The sequence below is a fragment of the Antechinus flavipes genome, chromosome 5, assembly GCF_016432865.1.
Source record: "Antechinus flavipes isolate AdamAnt ecotype Samford, QLD, Australia chromosome 5, AdamAnt_v2, whole genome shotgun sequence".
Taxonomy (NCBI): Eukaryota; Metazoa; Chordata; class Mammalia; order Dasyuromorphia; family Dasyuridae; genus Antechinus; species Antechinus flavipes.
Window position 1 is genome coordinate 201,503,463 of NC_067402.1, and position 22,074 is coordinate 201,525,536.

Here is a 22,074-nt window from a genome sequence, read left to right on the forward strand (position 1 = left end):
GCAATCAGAAGAACAGTCCCTGGAGTGAAAGAATCTTGAGATGAGCAATATTACTGGTAAGGAACTAGAGCAGTCTGGACAGGTTTGTGTCCTAAAAAGCCCCTGCATCAATTACATTTAGTGATCATCAATGTCCTCTGTTTTTTTTTTTTTTTTCAGCTTTACTTCCTAAATTGGGACGTTTTGTCAAGGTCAGGTTCCTATTGCTCCTGCTAACTTGAATGAGATGGTGGACCCCAGTTTGGTCGTAATGTATATTATCTGGAATCTCCTTCTAGCTTTTTATTTTTCTTTTCTTTACTATGTGCAAAGTGCTGGCAGGTCTCAGGCTCACTCATATATTCTGAATACTTGAAATTTTTAAGGATAGTAAGTGTGGCTCATGTCAATTTGTTGAAAATTAACCTCTGTTTGTGTCAGTTTCCTCAACCACAAAGTAAGGATAAGATCAATATATATTTTGCAGGGTTATTTTGAGGATCAAATAAAACAATACTTGTGAAGCACTTAACATGGTGGCCCATATGGCTGACACATAGTAGCCACTACATAAATATGCCTTCCCTTCTCTTCTCTATCTCTGGGACAGGGAGCAGGCTCTTGCTCCCCAAGATTGAGTAATGCAAGAGAATTCCCTAGAGAATAAAGAAAGTATCAAGTCCAGCACTCCCTGGCTGTTTACTGTTCTGGATTGTGAGCATAATTAGAGTGAAAATTAACAAGGGAGATGCATTTAGCAACTAGAAAGAGAAGCCTCTGCTTTCCAGGATTGTGTAAGCTATGGGGCAGTAAATGGAGCTGGTTGGTATCAGGTGACAGATCTTTCCTAATAGTCCCAGGTAATGACAGACATCTGTCAGATACTTATTCTATGATCTTTGACAGCAAAGTCCAAGTTCTTGCTGAGATCAGTCATGAGACATAGGAATTCTCATCAGCGGTAAGAAAGTTCCAGGATTATTCTATTCCTGATCCTGAACTGGAGTGACTCTCCCTGCCCTGGGGGAGAAGGAGCGTCTTTGGTTGCAGAAGTTCAAATAGAAACCTGGTGAGTCACAGGAACTATGGCTCTGGGGCACAGTAAGGAGCCAGTGCTGAGCCACTATTAGCAGATTTCTCTAAGCTGGGGGAGATTGTATGTCTCTGAGGACATACTTTTAAGCAAATTCACTACATTTATTTGAGCCTCCAATTAAGCAATGTTCATTATGATATGTCTGAGATGAGTAGTTACTTGCACATAGTCCCATGAAGATTTCTCATTGCAACCTGCTCCCCTTAAGGATCTGACAGGAAGGAGGCAAATTTCTAAAGAAAATGGTTTGAGAGGTGGCCCAGTCTCACTGTCTCAGCATTTCCCTTCAAACAATTTTAAAATAAAACTTAAATAAAATTTTGGAGCAGCAAAAACTAAAGAAGATCATTTTTCTGGTCTAAGAAAATTCAGTAGGTCAGCAGGAGAAATCTGTTACTGGGGCAGAAGCCAGTCTTGGGCACATAAACATAAAAACCACAACAGCAGCAGAAGCTTTTAGGAGCTCTCAATCTGGAGACAGTAAGAGGATCTAACAACTGGTGAGCAGGAGATTACAGGGGACCCTTCAGAGGCACTAGGTAGGGCTGGCACTGATTAGAAACTCTATTGTCCATATGTAGTTCTGAATTGTCATCCCAGGGTGTAGTGGAGCGTGTGTTTTTGGTCATAAGGGAGCAGGAGCTCTGGTTATAGTTCCAAAGCAGACAGGGACACTTATGGACTGTGGGAGAGCAGGGAACATGGTCACAATTCCAGAGCCAAAAAGAACACTAGTACTTGGGAGTGTAAAGGAGCAGAAGCCTTTCCTGGATAAAGACCAAAGCACAGAATAAGAGAATGGCGACCACACCTTTGCCTATATCACATTACCTTGGAAACCCCCCAGAACTAGCTCTGAACAAAAGTAACATAAAAAAACTGAAATTTGAGATAATGCTTCCTTTCCCCCAGGTGAGCATCAACTTTAACATAAAATTTATACATATATATTTTACCATGTTTAACATATATTAGATTACATGTCATCTAGGGAGGAGGATGGAGGAAGGGGAAGGAAAATTGGAACACAAAGTTTTTCAAGGGTCAGTGTTGAAAAATTATCCTTGCATATGTTTTGAAAATAAAAAATAAAAAAAACATAAAGTTTATAGTTTTTTTAAAGGGGAACAAGGAGCAAACAAACAAAAAAATAATTTGACCATAAAAAGCTACTTCAGTGGCAGAGAAGAACAAGACACAAACTCAGAAGAATAATATCATTATATATAATATAAATAATAATATAAAAATAGTTACAACCAAAGCTTCAAAGAAAAATGTTCATTGAACTCAAGCCCAAAAAGAATTCTTAGAAGAGTTAAGGACAAAGCTAAGAGGTGTAGAGGGGAAAACTGGGGAAAGAAATGAGAGTAATAGAGGAAAATTATAAAAGGAGATTTAATAATGTGAAAAGGAGTTTGGAAACTCATAATCTATGCCATCCATTTTAGCAACTTCTATGTACATTACTCTAGGTAGAACTAAATGGAAATCCTGAACCATCTCATGTAGTTAATAGCATGGGCATTTCTTCTCTTGTGATGAAAACATAGGAAACAGGAGTACTTGATTGTTTCAGCTCACCTTATTTATTTATTTATTTTTTTACAATATCAAATGGTCAATTAATTTTATTTTTAACAGCATTTTCCCCAAAATATACACAAAGATAGTTTTCAAATTCTCCTTTGACCTTTGCCAAACTTTTGTCCCCAAAATGCAGCTGGCTGCTGAAGTGATTATTACTTTGAACTGAAACTAAGGCTACCTCCAGAAACCTCCCCAAGAAACCTGATCCCAGAGAACCATCATATATTATAGAAAAAGAAGAGAACACCCCATTTTGGCGTCCAACGTGGGGCTGATCTCAGATCCTGATTGCAGTGGAAAAGTCTTCTCAACCCAGAAATTAGGGTGAGTACAACAAAGAAATTTTGTTAAAAGAGTCAAAGTAGAATTTCAGCTAAAATGGGACAAATATTTAGAAAACAGCCTTGTGCTTCTGTTCAAGGAAAATGTTTAGAGAGCATTGTCAAGGTTATGAAAAACCAAGGTTTGATTATAATTTGGTAGCAGATCACTGAACTTTTAGAAACTGTAAAGTACATATGTCCTTGTTTCTCTATAGAAAAAGAATTGGAAATTAGTAGGAGAGGATCTTTGTCAATTCTACAATAAAAATGGACCTGACTCAATTTCCAAAAACATACTTAATACATATAATTTAATACAACTGGCTTTAGGAAATTATATAAGTGTTAGAATGAAGAAAAAGAAGAAAGAGCAGGAAGGGGAGGTGCCAACTAAACTAGGTGAAAAGGAAGAAGAATCAGATAAGAATGGAGTTAAGTATAATTTTGAGTGTGATACTTCACAGCAGGAGAAATTAGATCATTCCTCATCTCATGACCCTCCCCCCTCAATTAACCCTTCATGGGTGGAGGAAGAAGGAGGAGGGGGAGAGGCAGTAACACAGTCAGAACCATCTATTAAGGAGCCTATGACAAGATTAGAAAAGGCATTAATTAAGGCAAAAAATGAAGGACAAGATGTATCTGATTTTATAAATGCCTGTCCTGTGATTGAAGAGCTTGACTGTTCAGGTCAAAAAGGGAGAAGATACACTCCTTTTAATTTGGAAAAAATTAAGGATTTTTAAAAGGGTTGCACTCTTTATGGGGCTACATCATCTTATGTTAAGATGTTACTAGATAATTTGTCTTATGAAATCTTAACCCCGAATGATTGGAAATCCATAGCTAGGACATGTTAGAACCTGGACAAAATTTGTCATGGCTTTCAGAGTTTCGTGAATTATATAGGATTCAAGCCCAATGCAATAGGCAAACAGGAGCTAATGTACAAATAGCTTTTGAACAACTAGCTGATGAAGGTCAGGATGGAGAGAATTCAGAATAGATTTATTATCCCATACCAGTGTATGAGCAATTTCTAAGGCTGCAATAAAAGCTTGGGGTTCTCTCCCCGGGCAGAAAGATGGATGTAAAGCCTTCACAAAAATAGAGCAAAGTCCCAATGAACCTTTTATAGATTTTGTGGGACGTTTGAAAACAACTGTAATCAGAACTATTGGAGATAATGCAGCCACAGAAATAATGACCAGACATCTGGCTAAGGAAAATGCCAATGAGATTTGCAAAAGAATTATATGGGGACTAGACATAGATACTCCTTTAGAAGAGATCATAAAATGCTGTGCCACAGTGGGCACAAATGCTTATTATACCCAAACTATGATGAACATGGGAAGATAGGGTCCCTCTTGGCAAGGGACTTCTAGAGAAACTTGTTGATGTTTTCATTGTGGAAAAGTTGGACAATTGAGAGCCCAATGCAGATACAGAGATAGAGTGAGAGGACAGGGTAAGAGAATAAAACCCAAAACCCCATGTCCAAAATGTAACCGAGGCTTTCACTGGGCTTTTGAATGTAGATTGACCCAGAGAAATGAGAGGCAGGGCCCAGCTCCAAGATATTAATCAAAAGACAGGTGGGGCATGATGGCAGCTGAGGTTACACCCAGAGAGTCTTTAGAAGGTCAGGACTCTGATGTGATCAACCAATAGAAAAGCAATAAGGATTACAATTGGAGAGAATACAGGCTTTTTAACCCAACAGGGCAGTGTCCAATGCAAACAGCTCCAATGTAATTGCCAGATGATGAGGAGAAATCCCAAAAGTGGTAAATAGAAGGGAATTAGATACATTAACTGCCTGGGAGAGAGTGTTCACTTGTATTTCTACAGAGGGCGAAGGAATCAGATGGGTGCCAACGAGCCGTATTCGCATTGTCCATCTGAGAGAAACAGAAAAAGAGAAAAACTCAAAACAAAGGAGAGGATTTAAAGAAACATCTGACACTGAAAGAGCATGGCTGACAATGAGACTGTTAAAAGAACTTTAAAATCTTCAGGAATCATTGGATTCCCTAACACAAGATGAACAAAACCCAGAAGGAATCATTGGATTCCTTGAGATGAAAAATTGTTGTTGAGACTATTGCAGCACTTCAAAGCTTTCAGGAATTATTGGATTCCTGACACATGAACTAATGGACAATGGATTCCTTTTGAACTATTGCTAGGACTTTTGGACATATATAAATTCTTCAAGTTGATTCATGTTATTTGTTACATTACTACTAGCCTATGTTAGATTGCTATGTGCTTATGTAATCTATGTAATTATGTGTAATACCTCCCATATTGATGGATTTATGTATACCTGTTTCAAGTGAGCCCCTTCAGAAACCCACTAATCTGATTTGATTTCCCATTTCCCATCTCCCTTCCTGAGATGTCAAGGAGGGTATGACCACCTTCTTTTTATGGTATTTTCATTTCTTTTTTGAGCAATCAGGGAAGGCGTGATCACCTTCTTTTTGGGGTTCTCACCTCCTTGAGGAGTCAGGGAGGTCATGATCACCTTATGTTCTAAATCAAAAGAAAGCCGAAGATATTATGAGCCAGAACTTGAACAAGGTGGTAACTCAATGGAATTGATGGAAGCAATGCTTGTGTGCTTGAGTTTGCACCTTTAAGAATTCACACATTAGAGCTCACACATTAGAACTCACACCTTTGAGAGTTCACACATTAGCTCACACATTGGAGTTCACAAGTTCAGGAGATTCACAAGTCAGAAACCCACAATCCCACTCTCTCAGAGGAGGAGTCAACCTTTGTATTCACATCTTTAAAAGATCATATATAAGAAGCTCTTAGAGCTTCAGTCAGTCAGTTCAGAAGATTGCCAGGAGTCGGGAAAGCTAACCAGGCCCAAGGAAAGAGACAAAACTTGGAAGGAGAAAATAAACATTTGGATTTTATCAGCTGGCTGCATTTGAAGTGATTATTACTTTGAACTGAAACTAAGGCTGCCTCCAGAAACCTCCCCAAGAAACCTGCTCCCAGAGAACCATCATATATTATAGAAAAAAGAAGAGAACACCACACTGCACCAACATAGCCCTGGCTCCTACACCAGGAGTGGGTCTTGGAGCCTCTGAATCAGTGGCCACAGAAACAGTTTCAAGACCTCAACCCACAAGCACCAAAGACAATTTGGAAGGTAGGGCAGAAAAGGTTTGTTTCACTAGAGTAAGCAAACCAGTGTTGGCAGAGGTGGCAGGGGAAGCCCATAATAAATCCATAGTAAGGGATTTGAACAATTGTTCTATAAAGGTTTCTTTACTAGAGAATTCTTTACTGAGACAGAATTTAGCCAGAGTAAGTGGGAACCCTTTTCAGAGTGGGGAGGAGTGCTTGTAGTCAGCCACAGATCAGAGTATAGACCAGAAGAATGGTAACCATAGTTCTCCTTGGATGATATTGGAAGAACTCAAAACTTAAAGATCCCTAGAAGGATCTCTGAAAGAAGCTATACAAAGTCCTTGAAGTTTGGAACATTGCATTCTCCACCCTGGAAATAAAGCCCTACTTTAAAATAGAGTTAAAAACTGAATAATAGTCTGGAAAAATGAGCAAATGACAGAAAAAGATTCTGACCATAGAAAATCTCTTATTGACAAGGAAGATCAAAACACATACTCAGAAGATAACAAAGTCAAAACTCCTATGTCCAAAGCCTCCAAGAAGAATAAGAATTGGTCTCAGGACTTGGAAAAACTGAAAAGGGATTTTGAAAATCTAGTAAGAGAGAGAGGAAAAAGTGGGAAGACAAATGAAGAGTGATGCAAAAGGAAGTACAAAAAGCTAATGAGAAGAATGCCTTAAAAAACAAAACTGACCAAATGGGAAAGGAGGTACAAAAGTTCACTGAGGAAAATAATTATTTAGAAATTAGATTTGAGTAAACGGAAGCTAATGACTACAAGAAATTAGCAAATAAAATAAAACCAATAGAATGAAAAATAGAAAACAATGTGAAATATCTCACTGGAAAAATTAGCCTGGAAAACAGATCCAGGAGATATTATTTTAAAATTATTGGTCTACCTGAAAGTCATCATCAAAAAATGAGCCTAGACTTCATCTTGCAAGAAATTATTAAGAAAAAAGTGTCCTAATATTCTAGAACCAGAGGATAAAATAGAAATTGAAAGAATATACCAATAACTTTGTGAAAGAAAGCCCAAGATGAAAACTCCCAGGAACATTATAGCCAAACTCCAGAACTCCCCAAATCATTGTAAGCATCCAGAAAGAAACAATTCAAATATAGCAGAGCCACAGTCATGATAACACAAGATTTAGAAACATCTACATTAAAGAATCAGAGGACATGGAATATGATATTTCAGAGAGTAATGAAGCCAGGATTACAACCAAGAATCACCTACCCAGAAAAACTATGCGTAATCTTTCGGGGAAAAAGGTACATATTCAGTGAAAGAGAGGTCTTACAAGATCAGAGCTGACTAAAAAAATTGACCTTCAAACACAGGTCTCAGAAGAAGCATATGTGAGTAATAAAGAAAGGGAAATCATTAGAGACTCAATAAGGTTGATCTATTTATTCTCATACATGGGAGGATGATACTTATAAGACTTTTTATGATTATGGCAATTAGAAGGAATATATATATATAAACAAAGGACACAGGAGTGGAATGTACTGAGAGTAAGGGAAAAGGAGAGTTGAAATGACATAAATTATCTGCTATAAAAGAGACAAGAAAAAGCTTTTAGTGGAGGGGAAGAGGAGGGAGGAGGGAGTAAACCTGACTCTCGCTGGAATTGGTTCAAAGACAGAATAACAATATTATTGTGAAATTTCAAAAATCTTAGATCAAAGAGAAAATTTTGCAAAAATCAAGAAAAAAACAACAATCCAAATAAGCTGGAACTATAATTGTATAGGACTTATCATCAGCTACAATAAAAGTAGCAGGAACTGGAATCATATATAATAGCAATCAAAAGCAAAAGATATGAATAGTTTTCAGATGAATTAATCAAGGTATTTATAGTCATATTAAAAAAAAAACACTCCAACTCAATATTGATTGGATAAATGAAAATTAAAACAATTCTGAAATGCTACTTCATAACTATTCCATTGACTAATGGGCCAAAAGAGGGAAATGACAAAAGGTTGGAAGGAATATGAAGAAAATGAGATATTAATGCATTGATAATAAAATTGTGAACTGATGTAATCATTCTGTAGAGTAATTTGGAACTATGCCAAAGAATTATAAAATCATGCAAATTGATCTAACAGTATCACTACTGGGCATGAATCTCAAAAGGGATTTTTTAAAAAGGAAAAGGATCTATCTGTACAAAAATATTTATAAGCTCTTGTCATAGAATAAAGAATTGGAAACTGAGGAGATGCCCATCAATTGGGGAATGGCTGAATAAATTGTGGTATGTGATTATATTAGAATACTATTGTTCTCTAACAAATAATGAGTAAGATGCTCTCTGGAAAGTCCTCCATGAGCTCATTCAAAGTACAAAATAATAGCAATCTTGCAGGATAATCAGCCATGAATGACTTCGCTGTTCTCAGCAATACAATGATCCAAGGACTTATGATGAAAAATGCTATCCATAACCAGACAAAAAAAATTGATTGTTTCTGAATACAAATTGAAGCATACCTTTCAGAAATTTTTTTTCTTAAGGGTTTTTGGGGGAGGAGGAAAGTCTATGTTTTCTTTCACAACATTACTTTTATGGAAATGTTTTGTATAACTTCATATGTGCCTTTTTAATGGAAAGGTGGGAAGAGGCAAGGGAGAGAATCTAGAACTCAAAGTTTTAAAAACAAGTGTTTAAAAAATTTTGTTATGTATACCCAGGAAAAATAAAATATTTAAAAAACCTTCTTTCCAGAGCAAAATGACTTTTACCATTTGTGTCAAACTCAAATAGAAATGGATCCCTATAGATTGCATATCAACTTAGAAAACAACACAATAATAGTATCTACATTTTATCTTATTTTTATTTATTTTGTTAAACATTTTCCAATTGCGTTTTAATCAGGTTTGTCATACTTAGAATTTTTTTCAGAGTGTGATTTGACTCCTTTGTATCCTACTACAGTCATGATCTAATATTGATGAAGATAGATGAGGCCTTGGGAGTCTATATGATTTTGGTTTTTTAAAAAATTCAGGGTTCACCCCATTCAATCAAAAAACAGATGATATAAAGTCATACCAACATACTTTAACCATAGTTGACTATTACAGGTTAAATATGTAAGTTGGTCCCTATGACAAGATGAGGGGCGCACATCTACTCAAAGAGGCTTCTAGTACTAAATGGAAATGGTACTTGAAAAACATACTTGCCTAGATCCTTCCTGTGCTAATTGCCTTCACAAAGACACAAATAGGTATTGATTGTACTGAGACTGATGACTTCTATCCAGACTCTAAAACTATGACTCCTCTATTGACTCAAAGGGCATTTATAAGGATATGGCTCCTGAGGAACAAATGGTTCCATTTGCTATAATAGAGATATACATAACTGAACCTCAGCAGCTATTATTAATCCATTAATAGGAGATACTATAGAAAGTCCTTTCAGGGTTCTAAACTCCAGGCATATGAAAGATCATTGAGAAATGGAATGAATATTTTCATCTATTTTCATCAATCTTAATTTCTGGACAACTGGTAGTCATTTGACTATGTGTCCTGAGTCCTGCAGAACATGAGACTGGACAATCAAATGTTCTCCCTTTTGGCTTCAGAATCAATAAGAAATTTTGTAAATGTCTCCCACTACAATTGTTTGTAGGGCATGTCAGCTCCCACCAGCAATGTTAAATAACAAGATTGGAGTTGTTACAAGAACAGCAGACACCAGGGAATGGATCCATTGACAATATGGACATCAATGATAAGTTGCCCTAGGCATAGAAACAAATAATTCTTCTAACAATAGTTAGAATCTAAGTAAGGATTCCTGCCCAACCTGTCTCCAGCTATCTCCAACTGGCAAAATGGCATTCTACCATATTAGGGCAAAAAGTTTGCTCTAATCAATAACTATACTGTTATGTTTCTGATTGACCAGATTAGGTCCATCCTCTCAGAAGTCATGTCTATAACAAGTCAAAATGAACAGAACATTTTTTGTACATTCTTAGTTTATTTTGTTTAGAACTAAAACCTTTCTTAACATACTTTCCCTTTTGCTGCCCCTTGTTAAAATTAATTATCTGAAATATAAAGGAAACAGAGGACAAAGTTAGTGAGTCATCTATGATTTAATTTGCAAAGCCAATATTTATATAACATATTAGGTCACCTATCTCTTCAGGGGTCAGAGATAAGGAGTGATTTACAGAGCCAATTTTTATTACAGAAAAGTGAAATTTTTATTTTTATTTTTAAAAACATGTTTATTGGAGCCTATTTTTAAAAATGGAAACAAACTTACATGTAAAATTATTATTAGGGAAAAATACATAAAGAACTTATTTATATTTATCAAAATATTTTGTTAAACAGCTATAGATAAAATAATTTTCATATTTTGAATACTGCTTTTCTGTAAAATTATTATTTTTAAAGCTTTTTATTTTCAAAACATATGCACAGATAATTTAACAACATTGACTCTTGCATAGCCTTGTGTTTCAGATTTTCTCCTCCTTCCCCTCACCCCTTCCCCAGATGGCAAGCAATCCAATATGTGTTAAACATGTTAAAATATATGTTAAATCCAATATGTATAAATATAGTTATATAATTCTCTTGCTGCACAAGAAAAATCAGATTAAAAAAGGAAGTAAATGAATAAGAAAACAAAATGCAAGTGAACAACAACAAAAAGAGTGAGAATGCTATGCTGTAATCCACATTCAGTTCCCACAGTGTAGATGGCTCTCTTCATCACAAGATCATTGGAACTAACAACAATCATCTCATTGTTGGAAAGAGTCATGTTCATTAGAATCGATTATTGTATAATACTGATGTTGCCATGTATAGTGATCTTCTGATTCTGCTTATTTCACTTAGCATCAGTTCATGTAAGTCGTTCCAGGCCTCTCTGAAATCTTCCTGTTGATCGTTTTTTATAAAACAATAATATTCCACATTCATATACCATAATTTTTTCAGCCATTTTCCAATTGATAGGCATCCACTCAGTTTCCAGTTTCTTGCTACTACAAAGAGGGCTGCCATAAACATTTTTGCATATGTGGATCCCTTTCCCTCCTTTAAGATCTCTTTGAGATATAAGCCCAGTAGTAACACTGCTGGATCAAAGGGTATGCACAGTTTGATAACTTTTTGAGCATAGTTGCTTTCCAGAATGATTAGATCTGTTCACAACTTCACTAACAATGCATCAGTGTCCCAGTTTTCCCATATCCCCTCCAACATTCATCATTGTTATTTCCTGTCATCTTAGTCAATCTGACAGGTGTGGAGTGGTACACACTCAGAGTTGTCTTAATTTGCATTTCTCTAATCAATAGTGATTTAGAGCATCTTCTCATATGATTAGAAATGGTTTTAATTTCTTCATATGAAAATTGTCTGTTCATATCTTTTGACTATTTATCAATTAGAGAATGGCTTGAGTTCTTATAAATTTGAGTCAATTCTCTTTATATTTTTAAATGAGGCCTTTATCAGAATCATTAAATGTAAAAATGACTTCTCAATTTATTGCTTCCCTTCTGATCTTGTCTGAATTAGTTTTGTTTGTACAAAATTTTTTTAATTTAATATAATTAAAATTATCTATCTGGTGTTTAATTATGAGTTCCATTCTTCTTTGGACACAAATTTCTTCCTTCTCCACAGATCTGAGAGGTAAACTATCCTATGTTTTTCTAATTTGCTTATAATATCACTCTTTATGTCCAAATCATGAACCGATTTAGATCTTATCTTGGTATGTGGTGTTAGGTATGGGTCAAGCCCTAATTTCTTCCATACTAGTTTCCAATTTTCTCAGCAGTTTTTACCAAATAGTGAGTGTTTATCCCAAAAGCTGGGGTTTTTGAGTTTGTCAAACACTAGATTGTTATAGTTATTGACTATTTTCTCTTGTGATCCTAACCTATTTCACTGATAGACTGCTTTATTTCTTAGCCAATATCAAATGGTTTTGATGATCACTGCTTTATAATATAGTTTTAGGTCTGGCACAGCTAGGCCAATTTCACTGGCATTTTTTTTTTCACTAATATCCTTGAAATTTTTGACCTTTTGTTCTTCCAGATGAACTTTTTTTTTTCTATTTTTTTCTAAATCTATAAAATAACTTCTTAGGAGTTTGATTGGCATTGCACTAAATAAGTAGATTAATTTAGGTAGTATTGTCATTTTTATTATATTTGCTTTGCCTACCCATGAGCACTTCACTGATTAGATCTGACTTTATTTGTGTGGAAAGTGTTTTGTAGTTTTGTTCATATAGTTCCAGACTTTTCCTTGGCAGATAAATTCCCAAATATTTTATACTATCGACAATAATTTTGAATGGAATTTCTTTTTGTATTTCTTGCTGCCAGATTTTGTTGGTAATATATAAAAATGCTGATAATTTATGTAGATTTATTTTGTTTCCTGCAACTTTGCTAAAATTGTGAACTGTTTCTAGTATTTTTTTTAGTAGAATCTCTAGGGTTCTCTAAGTATACCCCATTATATCATCTTCAAAGAGTGATAATTTTGTTTTCTCATTACCTGTTCTAATTCTTTTAATCTCTTTTTTCTTCTCTTATTGCCAAAGCTAACATTTCTAATACAAATAGTACTGTATACTAAGGGTTATAGTGAGCAGCCTTGTTTTACTCCTGACTTTATTGGGAATGGTTCTAGTTTGTCCTCATTATATATGATACTTGCTGATGGTTTTAAATAGATGCTATTAATCATTTTAAGGTTCTCTAATGTTTTTAATAGGAATGCATGTTGGATTTTATCAAATGCTTTTTCTGCATCAATTGAGATAATCATATGATTTTTGTTAGTTTGGTTATTGATTATAGTCAATTATGCTAATAGTTTTCCTAATATTGAACCAGTCCTGCATTCCTGATATAAATCCTACTTAGTCATAGTATATTTTCCTGGGGATGATTTTCTATGTTCTCTTTGCTAATATTTTATTTAAGATTTTTGCATCAATATCCATTAGGAAAATTGGTCTATAATTTTCTTTCTCTGTTTTGATCCTACCAGTTTAGGTATCAGCACCATATCTGTGTCATTAGAGAAATTGGGAAGGACTCCTTCTTTCCCTATTTTTTCAAATAGTTTGTATAGTATCTAAATTAATTATTCTTTAAATGTTTGGAAGAATTCATATGTAAGTCCATCTAGCCCTGGAGATTTTTTCTTAGGGAGTTGATTAATAGCTTTTTCTATTTCTTTTTCTAAAATGAGACTATTTAAACAATTTATTTCCTCTTCTGTTAATCTGGGCAATCTATATTTCTATAGGTATTCCTCAATTTCACCTAGATTATCAAATTTGTTGACATATAATTGAGCAAAATAACTCCTAATTATTGCGCTAATTTCCTCTTCATTTGTGGAAAGTTCTTCCCTTTTCATTTTTGAGACTATGAATTTGATTTCTGTAATGTTTTCTTTTTCTGTTTCCTCAAGGTCTCTGGGGGCAGCCTTCTTTTCAGTCAGAGTAATCACCACAAACTGTAGCCAGGTGTTAAAGTCCAAATCTTTTATTTTCTCTTTCAAAGTCCTATCTCCTTCCCTTGGGACTCAGCTAGCTTACTTAGAGGCCTATCTCTCTCCTTGGTTCCAGGAGCTTGAGCTCCTGCCACCAGTCCTTTGCCTTCTCTGCCTCTGCCAACTTCCCTCTAGCTCTCTGAATATCTACCTGGCTGAGGCTTCTAGCTTATATGCTCTACACTGAGTATAAACCAATCATTATATCACTAGGAAACCATTATTTTTTTAAGATAAATAAATGCTAAAATAGATTTAACCACTGTCATTAATTCCACTGACTTAGTATCTTGTAACAATCCTTTGTTTCAAATTCAGAGTTCTGGCCCATAACAATTTTCTACTTTCTTTTTTCTAATCGAATTAATAAAAGGTTTATCTATGTTATTAATTTTTTTCATAAAACCAACTCTTATTTTTATCTATTAATTCAATAGTTTTCTTACTTTCAATTTTATTAATCTCCCTTTTATTTTCAGAATTTCAAATTTGATATTTGATTGAGGGTTTTTAATTTGTTCTTTTTCTAGTTTTTTTTTTTTTTAAGTTGGAAGCTCATTCTCTCTTTTATGCAAGTAAACATATAACATATAAAATTTCCCCTAATAAACACTTTGGCTGCATCCCATAAATTTTGGTATGTTGTCTCATTTTCTTGGTATAAATTAATACTTGAAGTTCCTAATTATATGAGATAACTTTTCCTAAATTCTTTTCCTCTTTTTCTTTCCCTCAGTATGTTCCCCATCTAACTCTGTATGTCTTTTTCATCCCAATGTTCTTTTATTAGTTAGTTAGTCAGAACATAACAGAACCCCTTCCCAGCTTTATTTACTGAGACTCCATCACTCATGAAGATGATAGACTTTATTTTTATTAAAACTTTTTTATTTTCAAAACATATGCACAGATAATTTTCAACATTCACCCTTGAAAAATCTTGTGTTCTAACATTTTCCCCTTCCTTCTTCCCATTCCTTCCCCCAGACAGCAAGTAATCTAATATATGTTAAATATGTGCAATTCATATATATATATATATATATATATATATATATATATATATATATATATATATATATATATATATATATATACATTTTTTTTACAGGTTTCATGATGCACAAGAAAAATCAGATCAAAAAGGAAAAATGAAAAAGAAAACAAAATGCAAGGAAACAACAACAAAAAGGGTGAAAATGCTATGTTGTGATCCACATTCAGTTCTCATAGTCCTCTCTCTGGGTGCAGATGGCTTTCTTCATCACAAGACTACTGGAAATGGTCTGAATCAAAATGATAGACTTTAGTGGGGAGACATATATCATCTCTCCATATTAGAAAAAAAACTACCCCTACTTAGTCCCTTATCATTGTTCATTCATGTTTATTTTAGATATTTCTCTTCATTCCTATGTTTGAATTTCAAAGTTTCTATACAGTTCTGGGTTTTTTGTACATTAATACTTGAAAGACTGATTTCATTAAACACTCATTTTTTCCTCCTTTAATATTAGATTCAGTTTTGCTGGGTAAACTATTTTTGACTTATAAACATATCTTTTGCCTTCTGGAATAGTGTATGCCAAATTCTCTGCTCCCTTTTAGTAGTGTCTGCTAAATCCTGTATGATCCAAACTATGACTCTTTCAGTATTTGAATGCTTTCTTTCTGGCTGCTTGCATTCTGGATTTTGTATGTTGGGTTCCTTGGAGTTTTCATTTTTGGGTTTCTTTCAAAGGTACCTGATTGATTCTTTCTATTGCCACTTTTCCCTTTGGTTCTAGATAATCTGGACAGTGTTTTTTAAAAGTTTCTTGACATTCTGTCTAGTCTCTAGGTGAGGGGAGGGTCATGATAAGATGGTCCAAGAATTCTTAAATTTTTTTCTCTTCAATCTGTTTTCCAGGTCACCTTTTGTGCCATGAGATATTTCACCTTTTTCCTGTATATTTTCAATTGTTTGACTTTATTTTAACATTCCTTTTCATCTTGTGGAGTTATTGGCTTCTGTTTAGACCATTCTAATTGTCAGATCATTTGTTGCTTTAACAAGATTTTTCACCACTAGTGCCAAAGCTATTAATTCCCTTTCCAATTCTTTCTTCTATAGTTGTCATTTTTTAAAAATGTATTTTATTTTGTTAAACATTTTCCAATTACATGTAAAAAAATTTTTTTAATATTTTTAAAAATTTAAGTTCCAAATTCTGTCTCTTTCTTCCACCTCTGTCTCTTAGAGAAGGCAGGCATTGATATCAATTATACATGTGAAATCATGGAAAAATATTTCCATGTTACATTCATGTTACAAAAGAAAACTCAGACCAAAAACCAAAAAAGAAAATAAGGAAAAGATTTTTTGGGGGGAGAAATTTAGTCATTTATTAACAAGGTCAATAGATTATTTAAAAGAATGATCATTTGGCAATCTCTTTTAGATCAAAGATAAACAGTTTATCAAGAATTTCTTGTGACTTTTGAGGGGAGACAATGTAAAAGGGAAAATGGAAAAAATCAAAAGGGGAATCCCTTTTGATGAGATTGACAAAATCAATGAGGGCAATCTCATAAGGAAAGTTTGAAAAAGAATGCTTCAATCTACATTCAAATTTCATCAGTTTTCTCTAAAGGTAGATAGCATTTTTTCATCATGGGTCCTTTGAATATCATTGTTTTGATCACTGTAGCAAAGTCTTTCACATTTGATCATCCTTACAACATTGATGTTTTATTGTGTATAATGTTCTCCTGGTTCTTCTCACTTTATTTTGTATCAGTTTATATGTCTTCCCAAATTTTTCAGAAATCATCTTATACCATAATAGCATTTCTTCACATTCATGTGCAGCACCTTGCTCAATTATTCCCCAATTAATGAGCATCTCCTCGATTTTCAATTCTTTACAGCTATCATTTCTTTTAGAATTTTTAAAGCTTTTTCATTTCATTTATGAAATCATATTTAATTATTTAAAAAAAAAAAAAAGAAAAGAAAGTCATTGCTTCATGTCTTTTAGGAATTCATAATGAGACTGTGCCCAAGCTATGTTTTGAGTTTGCACTTTTGCTTGTAAATGCTTTGGTGTAACTCTCTACTTCTGGGATTGTATTTTGAGCTTTTCTGACACCATAATAGATTTTTTTTGGTGAGATTCTTGTTTGCACGCTCATTTTCCCAGCTTATTTCTTGACTTTCTACTTTATGTTAAGATTGGGTTCTGCCACACTTCTAGAGGAAAAGTTTGTGTTAATCCTATAGTTGTTTTCTTGAGTGTTTCTATTGAATGTTGTGATATTTCAGCAACAGGCCGGGGACCTACAAGCTTTCAGTGCTTTCAGTGTTCTGAACCAGGGCCAATCTGATTGCTGCCTCTCTGGTCTGGGTCTGCAAGTTCCTGATCTGGTTTTGATCTGAACAACATTAGAGTGATTCTGGACTCAGCCTTCTCAGTCATCTGGAAATCTCTGTTGGTTCAGAATAATGGAATAATAGAATTGCTTTGGTCTGGGATTTGTGCCCTCGAGATTCCTCTACAGGGTGGAATCGATGATAGAACTGGGATTCTGTTCTGCTCCTAAGGTATGAACCACATCACTTGCTTGCTTCTGAACTTCCTCCTTCTGACATGATTTCTCCTTCCTCTGAATTTCTATATCAGATATTATCTCTATGATTCATTTTTCAATGAATTTTCTACCACCTTCTACAATCTTAAAATGCTGTTTCCCTCTTTTGTAACAGCAGATTTAATTCTTAGTGTGTAAATGTCTGGACGCCAGTCAGAACCTTCTTACTTAGTAACTCCACTCTTGTGTGTAGGCCCCTTTTTCAGGCCTCCTGGATCTGCAACCTGGAGTTGGGTACTGGGAGACAAAGTTGTCACTTGGTACTCATCTCTATTCAGTGCCAGGACAGTTCTAGTGGGGCTCCATTATGATCTGGGACCTCCTGGTGCACAATCTGTCCCCATGTACTAGAGTGTTCCATGTATAATGAGCTTCTGACCAGATCATATCCTCAGTGATTGAAGATGCATCTGCCTATTTTCTCAAGACACACTTGGCTAAAAAATTATTATTATTATTATTTTATTATATTTGAGTTTTTCCTGGTTCTCCCCATCAGAATTCTGGTGCACTTTCTAGATAAATTTGGAGGAATTTGATAGAGAGAAGTTAGTTATCTAGCTTCCTAATACTCCACCAATTTGCCTGCTCTTTCTAGTACTTGCTTTCTAACAGCATAAAATTAATCATACGATAAACATTTCTTAAGTACTTGTTATGTATAAGGCATTATGCCTGGTATAATACAAAGAAAAGCAAAAGACAAATTTCTGCCCTCAAGAAGCTCACAATTTAATAAGGAGACAAGTAATAAATATGTACAAATATGCTCTATCTAGAATAAATAAGAAATACTCAATAGAGGGAAGAAACTAGAATTGAGAAGGATAGAAGATAAGATTTAGCTTGAACTTGAAGGAAGCCAGAGGAGTCAAGCGGTAATGATGAGAGGAGAGAGAGAATTCCAGCCATGGAGATAGCCAGTGGAAATGCCTGGAGTCCACAAATGGAAGGTCCTATTTGAAGAATAGCAGGAGTCATTGTCACTGGACAGAAGAGAATGGGCTGGGGTGTATTATAAAATGTGAGATGACTGGGAAAGTTGGTGGGAGCTTGAATATAGAGCTCTGAACTCTAAACAAAGTATTTTATATTTGATTCTGGCAATATAGGGAGTCAATTCAAGAGATGCCATTAAGATAAAATCAACTGACCTTAGCAGCAAATTGAATGTGAAGGGAGAGTGAAAAGGCAGGCATGACACCTTGATGTAAGCCTAGGGAACCTGTAGGATAATGATACCCTTAACAATAATAGGAGAGGTTGGCAGGGGAAAGAATTTGGGGAGAAAGATAATGCATTCAGTGTTGGTTATGTTCATGAGATTAAGAGGTCTACAGGGCATGCAAGATATCCAGTTGTGGAAGTCTAGAGGTCTTCAGAGAAGTTAGCACTGGATAAGTAGATCCAAGAACTATCAAAAGAAATAATATAGAGGGAAAAGAGAGGGCCCAGGACAGGTGCCTTGGGATACCCACAATTAGCAGGTATGACTAGGAAAAAAATATTGCCAAAGTAGACCAAGAAGGTCATCAATTATGTAAAAGGAGAACCAACACTAAGCAGCACTATGGAATTCTAGAGAGAAGAGAGTGATTGACAGTGTCAAAAGCTCCAGAGAGCAAAAAGGATAAAGACTGAAAAAAGATGATTAAATATTGCAATTAAAAACTCATGAGTAAAGAGGCAGAGCCAAGATGGCAGATTAGAAATAGCAACTCAGCCAGACTTACCCTGTATCCTACTCCAAAAAAGTTTTAAATAAAACCTAAAATTGAATTTTGGAGTGACAGAGCCAACATAAGGCTAGGGTGAGCCAGTTTTTAGGCGTAAGACAACTTAGAAGGACAGCAAAAGAGATGTATGACAGCAAGGTAGGGAGGAGGGCACCCAGAGGAAGCATCAAAGAGACGGCTGTGACAGCAGCAGTAGGAAGTCAGACAAATGGTGAGAAAGAGATGACAGGGGACCCTCTGCTGGTCCTGGGTGCAGGGCCTAGTGTTATTTGGCAGAGTTCTGGATTACATTTCTGGGGCAGAGAGGAGCATTTGTGATTAGTCACAAAAGAGAAAGCTCCTGGTCCCAGTCCCAAGGCAGAAAGGAGTTCTAGCACTTGTGATCACAGGAAAACAAGGGTCCTGGTAATAGTTCCAAAGCCAAGAGAAGTCCTAGTGTGGCTGCAGGAGAATAGAGGCCCTTGTTGGGTAAAGCACAGAATAGGGTAGTGGTGACCACATCTCTCCCCATATCACACCACTTTGGAAGGATTGAAAACTTGGAGACTCCCAGAACTAGCTCAGAAAATAGGAGTACAATAAAAAGCCTGATGCTTAGGGCAGCATCTCTTCATACCTGGGTGAGCAGAGCCCAATTTAAACATTAAAAAAAATCAAGAAAATGAATTGAAAAATAAGCAAAAATAACAAAAACAGAAAAAAAATCTAATATGGTGGCAGGGAAGACCAAGACACAAACTCTGAAGAAAACAATAATGTTTTTAAAAAAAAAACCTATAGAGTCTTCAGGAAAAATATTAATTGGGCACAAACGCAAAAAGGCTTCTTGGAAGAATTAAAGACAGAGATAAGAGTAATGCAGGAAAAATTAGTGAATAACTGAGAGTAATACAAGAAAACTATGATAAAGAATTAATCATCTGGTGTTTTTAAAAGACATAGAAAATACCAAAGAAAATAATACTTTAAAAAACAAAATTTACCTAATGATAAAAAAGTCATAAAATTGATTGAAGAAAAGAACTCCTTAAAAAACAAAATTGCTCAAAAGGAAAAAGCAAACTGAAGAAAATAATTGCTTAAAAATTTGATTTGACCAACTGGAAGATAATGACTCCATGAGATATCAAGAAATAATAAAACAGTCAAAAGTTTGAAATGCATAAGAAAATGTGAAATATTTCACTGGAAAAACAGCTAACCTGGAAAACAGATGGAGGAAAGATAATATAAGAATTAATGGACTAACTGAAAAGCATGATAAAAAAAGCTTGCACATCGTATTTCAAGACATTTTAAAGGAAAACTGTCTCAATATGTTAGGTTAAGAGGTTAAAATAGAATTTGAAAGAATCACTACTCACATCCTGAAAGAAATACTGAAAGGAAAGCTCTCAGGGATATTCTAACCAAATTCCAGACTTCCAGGTCAAGGGAAAAAAATATTCAAACAACAAGAAAGAAACAATTCAAATATTGTAAACCAACAGTTCAGATCACAAAAGATTTAGCAGCTTTCACATTAAAGGAGTGGAGGACTTGGAATATGATATTCTGGAAAGCAAAAAAATCTAGAATTATAGCAAAGAATAATCTACCCAGCAAAATTGAGTATAATTTTTCAGAGGGGAAAATGTCTGTTTAATTAAATAAAGAACTTTTAAATATTTCTGATGAAAACTCCGGATCTGAATAGAAAATCTGACATTCAAATACAAGATTCAAGACAAGCTTAAAAAAGTAAACATGAAAGAGAAATCATAAGGGACTCAAAAAGATTAAAATTTTACATTCCTATAGGAGAGATGATAAATTTAACTCCCAACATTTATCATTATTAGGGCAGTTAGACAGAACCTGCAGAGAAAGCAGACACAGGTGTGAGTTAATTATATTCGGATGATTTTTTAATGTGAAAGAAAGAAAAAGGGATGCATTGGAAAAGAGGGAAAGGGAGGGATAGAATGGGGGAAATAGTGCCATAAAAAAAAGTCACACAAGGAAGAGGTTTTACACTAGAGGGGGAATAGGGCAGGTGATGGGCAATATTTAAACTCCACTCTCATCAGAATTGGTTCAAAGAGGGAAATATACAAATACATAAAAACACACATATATGTATATACACACATATGTATGTATAGCTTTACATGTATATTCAGGTGGAAATAGAAATCTTATCTTACCTAATAAGGAAATAGAAGATAAAGGAAAAGGAGATAAGAGAAGAGGAATGGATGAAAAAATGGCGGGTAGGTTAAGGAAAACTTTAGTTGTCAGAAGCAAAACATATTTTTGAGGAAGGGTAGGATAAAAAGACAGAGAAGGATAAAGAGGAGACAAGATAAAGAGGATAGAGCAAATTACACAGTTAACTATGAATGGGAATTGGATAAGTGCATCTATAAAATGAAGGTTAATAGTAAAATGGATTAGAAATAAGAATCCAACAATATATTGTTTATAAGAGATATACTTGAGACAGAAAGAGACACGCACAAAGTAAAAGTAGAGTGATGAAACAGAATCTATTATGCTTTAGCTGAAGTAAAAAAAAAAAAAGGCAATGGTCTGACAAAAGCAAAAATAGATCTCATTAAAAAGATAATCAAGGAAAATACATTTTGATAAAAGACAATGAATAAAGTAATACAAACTATTTTATAAAAGTTTCTTTGCTAAAAGCCTCTTTTCTCAAATATATAGAGAACTGAATTAAAAATTATAAAAACAAGAAGCATAACCTACAGTGACTAAATTGTCAAAAGATATGAATGGACAATTTTCAGAAGAAATCAAAGTTATCTATAGTCATAGGAAAAATGCTCTAAATCACTACTTATTAGAGAAGCAAACATAAAAACAATTCTGAAATATTGCCTCCTATCTATCAGAAATAACAAATACTGAAAAAAGATAAGTTGATGAAATTATGAACTGACCTAATCATTCTGGAGGGCAATTTGAAA

General features: G+C 34.6%; 1 long non-coding RNA gene across 1 annotated transcript; it reads left to right on the forward strand.

Moving 5' to 3' along the window:
- Positions 1-880: 880 nt before the first annotated feature.
- Positions 881-15,236, forward strand: LOC127564883 (uncharacterized). The gene is made up of 3 exons (XR_007954382.1): positions 881-1,048; positions 2,799-2,989; positions 14,851-15,236. It is a non-coding gene; the product is annotated as an uncharacterized LOC127564883 (long non-coding RNA).
- Positions 15,237-22,074: the final 6,838 nt, after the last annotated feature.